General features: G+C 31.3%; 2 long non-coding RNA genes across 2 annotated transcripts in view; one reads left to right on the plus strand and one right to left on the minus strand.

Annotated features, from left to right (window-relative positions):
• The window catches only part of LOC141455065 (uncharacterized), a 76,665-nt gene extending 68,785 nt beyond the window's left edge, over nucleotides 1–7,880 (plus strand). The window contains exon 3 of the long non-coding RNA XR_012459128.1: nucleotides 7,310–7,880. This is a non-coding gene — a long non-coding RNA (uncharacterized lncRNA). The remainder of the gene's footprint in view (nucleotides 1–7,309) is intronic.
• LOC141455067 (uncharacterized) overlaps nucleotides 1–14,713 on the minus strand; it is a 74,035-nt gene that overhangs the window by 19,786 nt on the left and 39,536 nt on the right. The window lies entirely within an intron of this gene.

Raw genomic sequence — 14,713 nt, forward strand, 5'->3', positions numbered from 1 at the left:
GGTCATGAAATTCTGTAAAATTATGGCCGTTCTATATCTCCCATTGTGAACCACGTATTCGTATGAAATTTTGTTCTCTTGTACACTTTGTTTTTCTCAATTATAAGCTATAGTTATTTTGTGCACAGATCTATAAATGTGGAAGATATAAAGGGTTGAAAATTTTTTGGGTCATGAAATTCTGTAAAATTATGGCCGTTCTATATCTCCCACTGTAAACCACGTATTCGTATGAAATTTTGTTATGTTGTACACTTTGTTTTTCTCAATTATAAACTATAGTTATTTTGTGCGCAGATCTATAAATGTGGAAGATATAAAGGGTTGAAAATTTTTTGGGTCATGAAATTCTGTAAAATTATGGCCATTCTAAATCTCCCACTGCAAACCACGTATTCGTATGAAATTTTGTTCTCTTGTACACCTTGTTTTTCTCAATTATAAACTATAGTTATTTTTTGCACAGATCTATAAATGTGGAAGATATAAAGGGTTGAAAATTTTATGGGTCATGAAATTCTGTAAAATTATGGCCGTTCTATATCTCCCATTGTGAACCACGTATTCGTATGAAATTTTGTTCTCTTCTACACTTTGTTTTTCTCAATTATAAACTATAGTTATTTTGTGCACAGATCTATAAATGTAGAAGATATAAAGGGTTGAAATTTTTTTGGGTCATGAAATTCTGTAAAATTATGGCCGTTCTATATCTCCCACTGTAAACCACGTATTTGTATGAAATTTTGTTCTCCTGTACACTTTGTTTTTCTCAATTATAAGCTATAGTTATTTTGTGCACAGATCTATAAATGTAGAAGATATAAAGGGTTGAAAATTTTTTGGGTCATGAAATTCTGTAAAATTATGACCATTCTATATCTCCCACTGTGAACCACGTATTCGTATGAAATTTTGTTCTCTTGTACACTTTGTTTTTCTCAATTATAAGCTATAGTTATTTTGTGCACAGATCTATAAATGTAGAAGATATAAAGGGTTGAACATTTTTTGGGTCATGAAATTCTGTAAAATTATGGCCATTCTAAATCTCCCACTACAAACCACGTATTCGTATGAAATTTTGTCCTCTTGTACACTTTGTTTTTCTCAATTATAAACTATAGTTATTTTGTGCACAGATCTATAAATGTGGAAGATATAAAGGGTTGAAAATTTTTTGGGTCATGAAATTCTGTAAAATTATGGCCGTTCTATATCTCCCACTGTAAACCACGTATTCGTATGAAATTTTGTTATGTTGTACACTTTGTTTTTCTCAATTATAAACTATAGTTATTTTGTGCACAGATCTATAAATGTAGAAGATATAAAGGGTTGAAAATTTTTTGGGTCATGAAATTCTGTAAAATTATGACCATTCTATATCTCCCACTGTGAACCACGTATTCGTATGAAATTTTGTTCTCTTGTACACTTTGTTTTTCTCAATTATAAGCTATAGTTATTTTGTGCACAGATCTATAAATGTAGAATATATAAAGGGTTGAACATTTTTTGGGTCATGAAATTCTGTAAAATTATGGCCATTCTAAATCTCCCACTACAAACCACGTATTTGTATGAAATTTTGTCCTCTTGTACACTTTGTTTTTCTCAATTATAAACTATAGTTATTTTGTGCACAGATCTATAAATGTGGAAGATATAAAGGGTTGAAAATTTTTTGGGTCATGAAATTCTGTAAAATTATGGCCGTTCTATATCTCCCACTGTAAACCACGTATTCGTATGAAATTTTGTTATGTTGTACACTTTGTTTTTCTCAATTATAAACTATAGTTATTTTGTGCGCAGATCTATAAATGTGGAAGATATAAAGGGTTGAAAATTTTTTGGGTCATGAAATTCTGTAAAATTATGGCCATTCTAAATCTCCCACTGCAAACCACGTATTCGTATGAAATTTTGTTCTCTTGTACACCTTGTTTTTCTCAATTATAAACTATAGTTATTTTTTGCACAGATCTATAAATGTGGAAGATATAAAGGGTTGAAAATTTTATGGGTCATGAAATTCTGTAAAATTATGGCCGTTCTATATCTCCCATTGTGAACCACGTATTCGTATGAAATTTTGTTCTCTTCTACACTTTGTTTTTCTCAATTATAAACTATAGTTATTTTGTGCACAGATCTATAAATGTAGAAGATATAAAGGGTTGAAATTTTTTTGGGTCATGAAATTCTGTAAAATTATGGCCGTTCTATATCTCCCACTGTAAACCACGTATTTGTATGAAATTTTGTTCTCCTGTACACTTTGTTTTTCTCAATTATAAGCTATAGTTATTTTGTGCACAGATCTATTAATGTAGAAGATATAAAGGGTTGAAAATTTTTTGGGTCATGAAATTCTGTAAAATTATGACCATTCTATATCTCCCACTGTGAACCACGTATTCGTATGAAATTTTGTCCTCTTGTACACTTTGTTTTTCTCAATTATAAACTATAGTTATTTTGTGCACAGATCTATAAATGTGGAAGATATAAAGGGTTGAAAATTTTTTGGGTCATGAAATTCTGTAAAATTATGGCCGTTCTATATCTCCCATTGTGAACCACGTATTCGTATGAAATTTTGTTCTCTTCTACACTTTCTTTTTCTCAATTATAAACTATAGTTATTTTGTGCACAGATCTATAAATGTAGAAGATATAAAGGGTTGTAAATTTTTTGGGTCATGAAATTCTGTAAAATTTTGGCCGTCCCACTGTGAACCACGTATTCGTATGAAATTTTGTTCTCTTGTACACTTTGTTTTTCTCAATTATAAACTATAGTTATTTTGTGCACAGATCTATAAATGTGGAAGATATAAAGGGTTGAAAATTTTTTGGGTCATGAAATTCTGTAAAATTATGGCCGTTCTATATCTCCCACTGTAAACCACGTATTCGTATGAAATTTTGTCCTATTGTACAATTTGTTTTTCTCAATTATAAACTATAGTTATTTTGTGCACAGATCTATAAATGTAGAAGATATAAAGGGTTGAAAATTTTTTGGGTCATGAAATTCTGTAAAATTATGCCCGTTCTATATCTCCCACTGTGAACTACGTATTCGTATGAAATTTTGTTCTCTTGCACACTTTGTTTTTCTCAATTTTAAGCTATAGTTATTTTGTGCACAGATCTATAAATGTAGAAGATATAAAGGGTTGAACATTTTTTGGGTCATGAAATTCTGTAAAATTATGGCGATTCTAAATCTCCCACTACAAACCACGTATTCGTATGAAATTTTGTCCTATTGTACAATTTGTTTTTCTCAATTATAAACTATAGTTATATTGTGCGCAGATCTATAAATGTGGAAGATATAAAAGGTTGAAAATTTTTTGGGTCATGAAATTCTGTAAAATTATGGCCATTCTATATCTCCCACTGCAAACCACGTATGCGTATCAAATTTTGTCCTCTTGTACACTTTGTTTTTCTCAATTATAAACTATAGTTATTTTGTGCACAGATCTATAAATGTGGAAGATATAAAGGGTTGAAAATTTTTTGGGTCATGAAATTCTGTAAAATTATGGCCATTCTAAATCTCCCACTACAAACCACGTATTCGTATGAAATTTTATCCTCTTGTACACTTTGTTTTTCTCAATTATAAACTACAGTTATTTTGTGCACAGATCTATAAATGTGGAAGATATAAAGGGTTGAAAATTTTTTGGGTCATGAAATTCTGTAAAATTATGGCCGTTCTATATCTCCCATTGTGAACCACGTATTCGTATGAAATTTTGTTCTCTTCTACACTTTCTTTTTCTCAATTATAAACTATAGTTATTTTGTGCACAGATCTATAAATGTGGACGATATAAGGGGTTGAAAATTTTTTGGGTCATGAAATTCTGTAAAATTATGGCCGTTCTATATCTCCCATTGTGAACCACGTATTCGTATGAAATTTTGTTCTCTTCCATACTTTGTTTTTCTTAATTATAAGCTATAGTTATTTTGTGCACAGATCTATATATGTAGAAGATAGAAAGGGTTGAAAATTTTTTGGGTCATGAAATTCTGTAAAATTATGGCCGTTCTATATCTCCGAATGTGAACCACGTATTCGTATGAAATTTTGTTCTCTTGTACACTTTGTGTTTCTCAATTATAAGCTATAGTTATTTTGTGCACAGATCTATATTTTTAGAAGATATAAAGCAGTGGTTGTTATCCGGTGTTTCGCGATTATGGTCCGCGAATATGGGAATTTTAAATTTATTGAAATTAGTGTTCCGCGAGAAAAATATATACATATGATTGTGTTCCGCGTCTATGAAAAGGTAAAGAACCACTGGTCTAACCATTAACTTGTGTTTCACAACTATGTTCCATTTACTTAGTCGAATTTATAAAAAGAAGAAAGTTACTTTTTAGACGCCCTTCAATGAGTTGATGGCCACACCCTTTATGAAGTTAACCAAACAGACAAGATTTACCCCAAACAGTCCTCTCACCCCGAGTTCTCTCTCACTCTATAAGTGTGCGAGTGTGTGTGTGTGTGTGTGTGTGAACCATTCCCTCATGAGTCATTTCCCTTTTTAGTCCATTCTCCTTCATTCATACATAAAAATTATTTATATCTTCCTTTTTTTTCCATGTGAATAATATTTTTTCCACTTTTGATTCAAGCTGTAATGTTGAAAGGGCTGTTTTGATAGCCCTTTGCTGTTGCAATCCTATAGCTTTTGTTAAAGCTTTGGTACTAAAGGGCATGCATTCATACAATCAGTGACTATTTGTTGTATCTGAACTTGAAATGTTTTATTTACGAGCACTTCTTAGCTACTTTGCCAGTATAAATGCAAAAAAAACTTTATTGTTAAAAACTTGAATGACCTTATTCGCCTATTCCTGCCGTTTTTTTCCCAAATTTGAACACTTTTCCCAGTTACCAATTTGACAATTTAAATTCAGAGCTTAGCAGTAGAACTTTAAAGTGAGCTTGACATTTCCGAAGGAGGTTGATGCAGAAATCGGTGTAGCTCAGGTTTCCATATATTCTTGGTTATATTACTTGTCGGCCTTTACCTTCAGCAACTATTTATCGTTTACTTTTATTTGAAGAATATATAGGTTTCTTGACCGAAAATTGTTAAAGCTAGGAATTGAAGTTTGGCGAGGAATCGGTCAAATAAAACAACTCGTCTTTTTGCCAACGTAATATCCAGTTGTAATATCCAGGCCCTGAAGAAGACAATATATTTGTCGAAAAATTGGCAAAAAGATGAGTTGTTTTATTTGACCGATTCCTCGCCAATCTTCAGATTAAGATTACTTTTATTTTAAGATTACTGTAATTACATTTGACTGCCAAATCATGCCTTAACTTGAATTTGGGAACATTCAGATTCAAACATGTGATTTCTTTTCAAATAATAATAACTTATTTCAAAATAAACAGCCTTAATATAAAAGGCTATATCTCCTTTTTATAAAAGAGACTGTTTAACTTTAATATGATTGGGTATAATGATTTAGCAGAGTCGGAAGGTATAAAGTAAACGTAGAGTTTAGCGAAGAGAAATAAGATATCAAGTTGGGGACCTTAATAAATAGAAGTATTAGTGGCCGCGGGTAAACAAAACGAATGAAGCCGCTGAACCGTTTAAGGCAATACTGCCGGGGGCGACAAAAGAGATATCTATTGGGAGAAGTCGAGATTTAATTAAAGGTTTTGGAGGTGGAGAAGGAATGGGAGGTAACTACTTCGCCTTTCTTCTTCCTGTTCTTCCTTCTACAATCTTCTACTAGGAACTGCTTGCTTCTGAGTGTGCGAAGGCGGCCCGACAGACACTCACATAGACACAACGGGGGACACTTCTGGTGGAAGTGGCCGTCTCTCTGTTGCTCTAGCCTTACAGCAATATAAAAAGGACCTGCGTGCTTGAGCAATGGCTAGCAAAGTAGAGGAGGGATGCTTTACGTGCGATGTGTGTTTGTGTGAGTAAGGCTCTGGTCGCAGCACACAGGGATGAGGGAATGCAATTTGGTCTTCTCAAAGCTTTTCCACCCCCTCATCGATCTGAAAGGCCTTTGTAAGCTCAGCTTCCACAGCCAGCATCCAAATCTCTTTCTCTCCCTTATTTTAGTTTGTTTACGCCCTGTTTTTCCCAAAAGGTCCATGGACCTCTCTCCTATTCTCTCCCAGCCTACTCACATACACACAAAAACCAAAAAATACTCTAGGCGATCATAACCACTCGTCACCAGTTTATCCATCTTCATTCATACTGTCACTGCAATAAACTATTCCTTTCTCTGTCTACTTATCACAGAATTTCTGTATGACGTCGTCGCCATCATCATCATCATCATCTTATCTTTATTTCCATTAGCTCTTTTAATTTTCCGCTGTGTTAGTTCCCTTTTTTCCGCTCACTAACTCCACTTGAATCAGAAGCAAAGATTCTGGAAGAAATCTATTTCTAAGAATATGTTGTATTCAGTAAGTTAATTGTAAGTATTCTTGAAAGCCAAAATAACCTTATCCCCTGCAGCTTTGCAAACAAAAGAAAATTCTATTACCACCGAGGATATACGTACTTGGTTCTTGTTACTCGCTTCAGCGTACCGCTGTATACCTACCACTGTTCGAACCATACAGAGAAGTCAAGTATGTTTCCTGCAATGCCTTTAAACAGATAGCATTAATAAAGATATGCAAGTTGTAGTGATGTGTATATCCAGGAGTTAGAACTTGTCACCTAAAGTCAAAAGTCGATCTAAAGTCACGTTTAATACTCCTTGAACATCCCATGTTTATCATGAGAATGCTGGACGCAATTGGATCCAAGTTATTTTCATTGTTAGGCTGGAATATCAACAGGAATGCGCTGAAGAAGTTTTAATGAAGAAATTTTATAGATTTTAAAAACTAATTATTATTATTTTAATAAATTATTGTAGAATTTATTAATGTTAATAATAATAATAATATAGGGGAGGGATTAGCTAAGCGGTTAGCGTACTGGACTCCCACGCGGAGGTCCCGGGTTCGAATCCAGCTGCTGTCCCTTAGATTTTTTCTTCCTAGGAGCTTCTTACAGCTCACTGTCCGGTGATGCACAATGTTATCTGTAATAAAAGACACGGTCCTAAGGCTGGCAGTGCACTGAAAAAAGCTCCGGGCGCCAGTAACCTTAGATGTTGACGCGCCTCAAATAAATAATTCTTTAAATTTCTTGTAATGGTGAAAATGATATAAGCTAACATATTTTTCCTTCCTTTTTTAATTTTTGTCTTAATCTAGAAAAAATGTATGTTTCAGATAACTTATGTGCTTCAGCAGGAGGTAATTAAGAGAGAGAGATGATCAACCACAAAGATGTTGCGTGAGGCCGTCTTCACTTTAAAGATATGAAACTTATTGATGTTTTTAAATTTTTCTTTTTATGAAAAAACAAAAACAAAAATATGTTCCAAACAGTACATATAAATTAGTTTTGTAAAATTTTCTAACATTTTGTTATCACAGTTTTCCTGTATTTCTACGTATTTTGGAAATAAACTAAAAAAATCTTTTCCTCTACTCCTATCCCCAAAAACTGGAACTACGTCACAGCCAATTTTGGCTCCACAAGTGGCATTTTGAAATGTTAAAGGAAATCTTCAGGGATTGATTCAATCTCTAAGCTTCAGTCTACGTTCTAGACTATCTCGTATTCTAGGTAAGGAAATAGTTGCTGAATTCAGAAAGGTATTGCCTTTAAAAAATGTTCTACTAACAATTGCATTAATTAATGCTTGCAATTGCAATTAATATGATTTCAATTGACAATTTGCGCTGTAGTATTGATTTAACAAAATAGTTAGTTCTCATTTAATTTGGAGAGTATATAAGTTTCAATGACCTTTCAGAATTACCATATTTTATATCTTGTAGTCAGGAATCCTACTTAAATAAAGCCTTTTCACGATCTCTTGCAAAACAAGGAATATAGTTTATTAAATAGACAATAAATAGCGCTAAAGAAGCTGTTAACTATGTTATCTATAACAGATCTCAAAACCAAATCTCTTCAAAACATCATTGCTTATAAGATATTCCTCTTCTTTGCAACTATGGACTGTTTCAGTTAAAAACGTCTGTCTAAATAAGTAATCTTAAAACAAATCCTGAAAAACAGCTGACAAAGATTAACCAAAACCTTCAACTATAAAACTATATTTAGAATCATAATCTCTACCAACGACTTTACGTGCTAAATAGTGATTAAATTTACAGAACAAAATGTTCTTACGTTCCGATTGAACAATGCTTTCAAAAAGTTCATAAGAAAAAGACCAAATGAAATCCGATCTAATATTTTCAAAACAGACTGTAGTTTCTGTAAACGTTACCACTCATTTTAATTTTAATTATTTTCAAACGACCAAAAGTACAATGCCCATTGCTGCGTGAGAAACATAAATATATAATAATAGATGTACATATTTAATATTAAAAATTAAATAAGAAAAGAAAGAGAAATACATCTAGAATCTTTAATTTATCACTGATAAATTAAATATACAAATATTTAACAAGTGCATTGTCCTGTTTCCCAGTGATTGTTTAAATGCGGAATATTGAATTTGAAGAATAAATAATCCAGTCACACACGTGGGTAATACAAATAAATACATTAAAAAAAAAAAAACAGCCAGATCAGTGGATAATATTAGTAAAGTTGTTTGATATTATCTTATCATAATTTTGTTATATCTTTCTCACTCCAAATGTTAAACCAAACTGACAGATATTGCAGGTCACATACACGTTTATTGTTGTTATTATTATTATAAAAGCATGATTAGAATTTTTTATTCTATTTGGCCAACTGACTCATTTATTTTATTTTGTTTAAAGAATTATCATTATTTATTTTTATTTTTTTAATTTTATCAGTATTGAACTTTATTATCTAATTTTATATTTATTCTTTTCTGTAAAAAATAATTAATTAACCAATATATCTATCTGAATTTTCTTTTATCACTATAGCGCATTGTGAGGTTTTTAATTAATGAGAAATTGTTTATCCACATTATTTAGGTTTAATCGTTGGTTTTATTAAAAAAAAACGTTTTCTTCAACATGAACAATTTCCATGTCTTAATATTTCAAACTAACTGCATTTCTGTTTATTGAAATGAAAACTAGATTTGGCCCACCTACATTTTAATAGTTTTGAATTTCCTTGATTAATTGTACATTTAAGAAGTTAATATTGTCAAGAAATATCAATAAGTCTTTAATTCTGGTAGAAGCTATTCCTGTATTGAGTACTCCACATTGTCTCCTCACTGCTAAGTAAAGTAGAGTAGTAATACCATTTTTCTTCAGACAGGCATTACTTCCAACTATCAAATTAGGTGACGTGGGAGGAGAAGACCAGAAAACATACTTTAATATTAAATTCTAATATTAAACATTGAATAAAATCCAACGCCTAGACCCGAGAATCCAGTAGGACACAGTCTAAAACAGCGTTTCTTGTACACTTGGTAGTACCTAATGCTTATAATTGTACCACTTCGTAAAAATAATTGTGTTTCGTAAAATTTGTTATTACGAGTGTGTTATTTTATTATTATTATATTTATTTTCATAGAGATACAATGTATCTATTATTTAATTTACGAAGTTCTTCTTTAGCATTATTATATTTGTGCCCTAATCTTCTAAATGAATATCTTTCAAGCATTCAACTACCTGTGAGTAGCAATTAAATTTAATGTTGCTTGGATAGAGCTTACTCATTACAATCAAGTCTCTTTAAGCAGAATTTTACATAGTTATCATTTAGGTTCTGTCACTTGATAATTCTATTAAATTTTCTTTATCTTTTATTGATAATGATGTAGCTTTTCATAAATTTTCTTTATAGAAGGGGTTTCAAATCCAATTATCATTTGTGTTTTCGGTTTTTGGAAAATTCTCCATGAAAGACAATTTTAATCCTGTTAAATGTGCTATTATTTTGAGACAGACTAACGTTATTACTGTACATATTAACAAATTTACTGGATAATATTATTAATTAAAATAATTTTTATGTATTATAGGGAAAACTTTTCTTTGATATTTTTTTGCTTAAATTTTTTAAAAATATTTTTTATGACCGCCATTATTTTTCATGTACCATCAACCAGCAACTCGCGTACCACAGGTTAGGAAACGCTAGTCTTAAATATTCCTTTTTACACAAAAGTTACAACATATCCAGAGAGATAGATCCCTCAACTTCTGAGGATTCTGAAGTTTCCCGGCCAGTATCCACCCTTCAACTTGCATATGAACAAAATTGTTTGCTAATAAACATTCTGTAAATTATTCGTAATATGAATAAAAAGTTGTTTGATACAATTATGTGAAAAGTAGGCTAGATGAGCCAAGAAGAAGACCAATAAAAGTATTCGATGCAACATTACAACTGTCTAATCTTCAAATTTATCTTTGCAAAAAAACAAAAAAACACATTAAAGTGAGTATTATAAACTGGCAGAAACATGTACATAGTAAATATAAAATTGGATGAGCGTTAACAGAATGTCTAAAGTTACAAAAGAAGTCTATAGAAGTTCTACAGAACAGAAGATGCTGTCTGTAACAGCATTAGACCTAATTGAAACTGGTATTGTGCTGGCAGTGTTAGAGAGTATTGGAATGTTACATTGAGAGTATGTCGCATTGGGAAAGCAGAGATAGATAAAGATAGAATGAGATAGAGATGGCAACGCTAACTATTAGTTTGTTGGAAACCAGCGTGTGCAGATATTGCTTTGTTTAGCACCCTAGTATTGTCTTGGGCCAAAGAGAGTTACTCTGCCGCCAATGTCTAATGTCAATCTTATCGTTCTTTATCAGTGTATAAAACCTGCCACTCTTCAACACCCTCTTCTTCCCTGCACAGTTAAGTAAATAATGTCTACAGAGAGAGAAGGTAGCTCACTTAGAATCTTCCAAAACTTTCGACAAAAAAAATGTGAACTTTAAAATAACTATTAAACTGGCTTTTTCTTGAGTTCGGTGATGTGTTGCTTTAAAATTTGAACTTGTCGAAGGAAAAAATATACTTAAGGATTTCATGAAACATATCAACTCTTAACACAGTTTCTTCTAATTTAATCTCAGCCACATCTCATCTTATTTTTATATTCGTAAATTCAAAAACTTAAAATACGACCTTAATATTAATTAGTTACATTTCTTTTCAACTACTCAATGCAATACCTAACTTCCCTTATTTCTCGGAAATTAATAAATATTTCTGGCATTCACAAAGTTAAGTTAGATAAAATAAGTTTAATAACTAAACCAACAAGACAAGAAAGGTTGGTTAATATAAAGCAAGGGGAGAGGATCCCCGAGATACGTGAGAAATATGTACAGATCTAGGAAATAATGAGAACATAGTGAACTGTACACGTGGTGTTGTCCGTGTGATATCCCGAATAAAGGCACGTATACACTTGCTCAATTGAACAAGAGTTATTGATCAAAATAACGTGTCTTATAATCTTGCAGTAAATAATAAAACTGCAAACGACAGTCTGCAATAAACTATTAATTATTCGATAAATTTTTTTTTTTTTAAGGAAACGATATAACAATGCAGCATCAGTTTGACATATTAACCTTTGATAATTAAGAAAATAGAGTTAGAATAAAAAAATTTTAATTTCGCATTAATAAATAACAACACAAGGTAGCAGATCTGACGATGAAAATAATTAGCGTATGGTTTCTTTAATTTGAAGGCTTATCCGGGAAATATAATTAAGTATCCTAAAAGAATTATTGTTTCCAAAATTGTGTTTCTCAAATCCTTCTACCATTATTACTAGGACAAGAGTGTCCTTCGTTCTAGAGAACAGCGCTGCGAACGGAACTTCAAGGAGATAGAGAAATACTACAATGTTTAGAATATTAAAATTGCACTAAGTTCTTTTTCCTAGGTATGCTTTCACAACAGTTTTCACTTATAAAGTTCCTCACTTTTCTATTTCCTTCTAATTATAAAAAGAAAAAAAAACCCTCCGGGAGAAGAAGCCTTTTAATCACTGGGGGCGGATGCCTTGCACCCACCTGCCTCGTACTTTTTTTTAATCAGTAAATTTAATTTTGTTATAGACATAGCAAACAGAAGAAAGCAAAAAATAAGCATGAGTTATTAATAATAAGCAAGAATTTGAATTTGATTTAAAGAACATTTAACCAAAGCAAAGTTATTGAGATAATAAAATAAGTTTTGGTAAATAAATAAGATTTTGCAGATCACGGAATAAAACAAGAAAACTTCATTTTTTATATTATTTGTTTTAACTCTAAAATAATTTGTTTTATCTAAAAATTAAATTGTTCAAACAACAGAAACTTGGTAAGCTATTTTATTACTTTATTATCTTATATAGTTTAGAAGACATATTGTTGTCGCTTAATATCAATTTTACTTCTAAAGGAATTTTAACTTTGGCTTTTGTCGCTAGAAACTTTATTCGAGAAATATTATTTTTATGTAAATAGGTAGATAGTGTTAATTTAGATAAAAATTTCTTATTTGTACAAAATTATTTTTCTAGCCAATTTATATTAAAAAAAATAAGGTCAATGAGAAACAAATATTTAATTATTGATTATTTTAACTAAATATTATTATTACTCAAAATTAGTCAATTATTCCCTAATTTTTCTTATCTATTTACAGTTTACTAAATTCTCTGTCCTAGTTAGTAACATCATTACTGTTATTGTTGACTTAATTGATTAACTGGTTTTAAATATTTTATATAACTTTTAAGTAGATTTGCTATTATAATTTTTATTTTATTTTTTAGATTTATTTAACCTATTTTATAAATTTGAATTGGAAAATTAATTTTAAAATTAATTAATTTTAATGAACAGTTGAAGGTTTTCGAAGATACACAAGCTCTTTGATTAGTGACCAATAATTTTTTATTCAGATAACATAACTTGTTGAACTAAATTAAACTAGTGAATAGATACTAGTTTTTTGGGAAAGACTAGTAATTAGTGGCGCTATTCGATATCGAAAATTTGTCGTTTTTCCAAACTTCCTTTTTTTTTTACTTTCTTTTTATCGTAAGTGGACTTCTTCGGGAAGTTACAGCTTTAAGTTTAGCAATTTTAAAATTTGCCCAGTAAAAAAAAAATAAAAAAGTAAAAAAAATTTCGATAAGCAGAAATAAGGAAAGAAAGAAAAACGTTATGAATAATCAACTTGTTTTTCAGGTATCCCCAAAGGAAATAGTCCATAGGTGTCAAATCCGGTGAGAGAGGTGGCCACTGAATAGCCTCCGTGATGGATATAACACCATCAGGCATGTAAAGAGATATCTCGATAGGAAATTTGATGGGCTATCAAAAAGCATTTCTAAATCTAGGTGCATCAGAATCAAACCGGGATTGCATCTGTAGATGAACTAAAGCAGAGAATAATAGATACCTGTAACTCGGTTAAAGCCGAATCTATTTCTTTGGCAGTAAGGGACAATTGGCAGGAAAGTGCATGTCTATGCATCTGTGGATGCCATTTCGGGCATGATCTGTAATATTAATGAGGAGTGAAATTTATAATAAAATAGTACTTTTCTTCTTATTTAATCAAAAAACCGTTAAAATATTATCATTTTGACGTTTATTATAAGAATCATGTTTTCATTCATAACTTGTAAAATATCGCTCACAGAAAAAAATCGTTCATGTAAATTTTTCTTTAAAAAAATAGAGGAATCTATTTCTGAAATAAAAACCGCACCTTCCCATTTGAAAAAATGAAGTTGGTGCCTGTATCTCGCTTCTGGCAGCACCAAAAAAAATTTACAAAGTAAATTTGGATTCCTAACAAAAAACTAAGAGAACACATATTTTTTAGTTTTTTTCTAGCTATCTTAGTTTCCGAGAAAAAGTCGTTATCCATATAGCTTGGGACACCCTGTATATACAGGGTGACCATAGTTATATGCTCCACCCACTTTTTCTTTTAACGGCGGGAAATTTCGAAAAAATAAAAAACACGTATTTAATCATTTTTAGTCTAGTTTATTTTCAGTGATTGTCCCATTTTTTTAAACCCCTGTATCTCGAGATACAGCATCCAACTTTTGTTTTTCAAATGGAACGTTATATTTTTTTGTTGCATATTTTTATAGCATTTGGGCTCCTAAAAAAAAACAAAAAAACCATTTTTGAAATCGGTTAGGTTTTTCAAAAGTTATGGTAATTTAAAATATGTAATTTGAAATACAAATTTCAGTTTATTGTCAAAATTACGTTATTTTTTTTAAAGAATCTGTTCAAACAGGGCACAATCAACGGCTAGGCAAGCCAAAACTCTGGGACTCCCACGCTTTGCTTGTAGCAGCACTTATGGTGGCGAAGTCAAGATCTAGGCAGGCTAGAGTTATTCAACGTTTCAGATCATCTACTGAAGCCACGGGATTAAGGTTACTGTACACTTTACTTTTTTAGATGTCCCCACAAAAAATAGTCCATTTAGGTTAAGTCCGGAGATCGAGGTGGCCATTGGATGGGACAATGAGTCCCTAAGCACTTTTCATGGAAATTTCTGTCCAGGTAACCTCGAACCACTCTCACATTATGTGCCGGGCAACCATCATGTTGAAAATACATATCTAGCCGACGTTGTAGATGAACATCTACAAG

The sequence above is a fragment of the Rhodnius prolixus genome, unplaced genomic scaffold (genome assembly GCF_049639745.1).
Source record: "Rhodnius prolixus isolate KJV_2025 unplaced genomic scaffold, Rpr scaffold_21, whole genome shotgun sequence".
Taxonomy (NCBI): Eukaryota; Metazoa; Arthropoda; class Insecta; order Hemiptera; family Reduviidae; genus Rhodnius; species Rhodnius prolixus.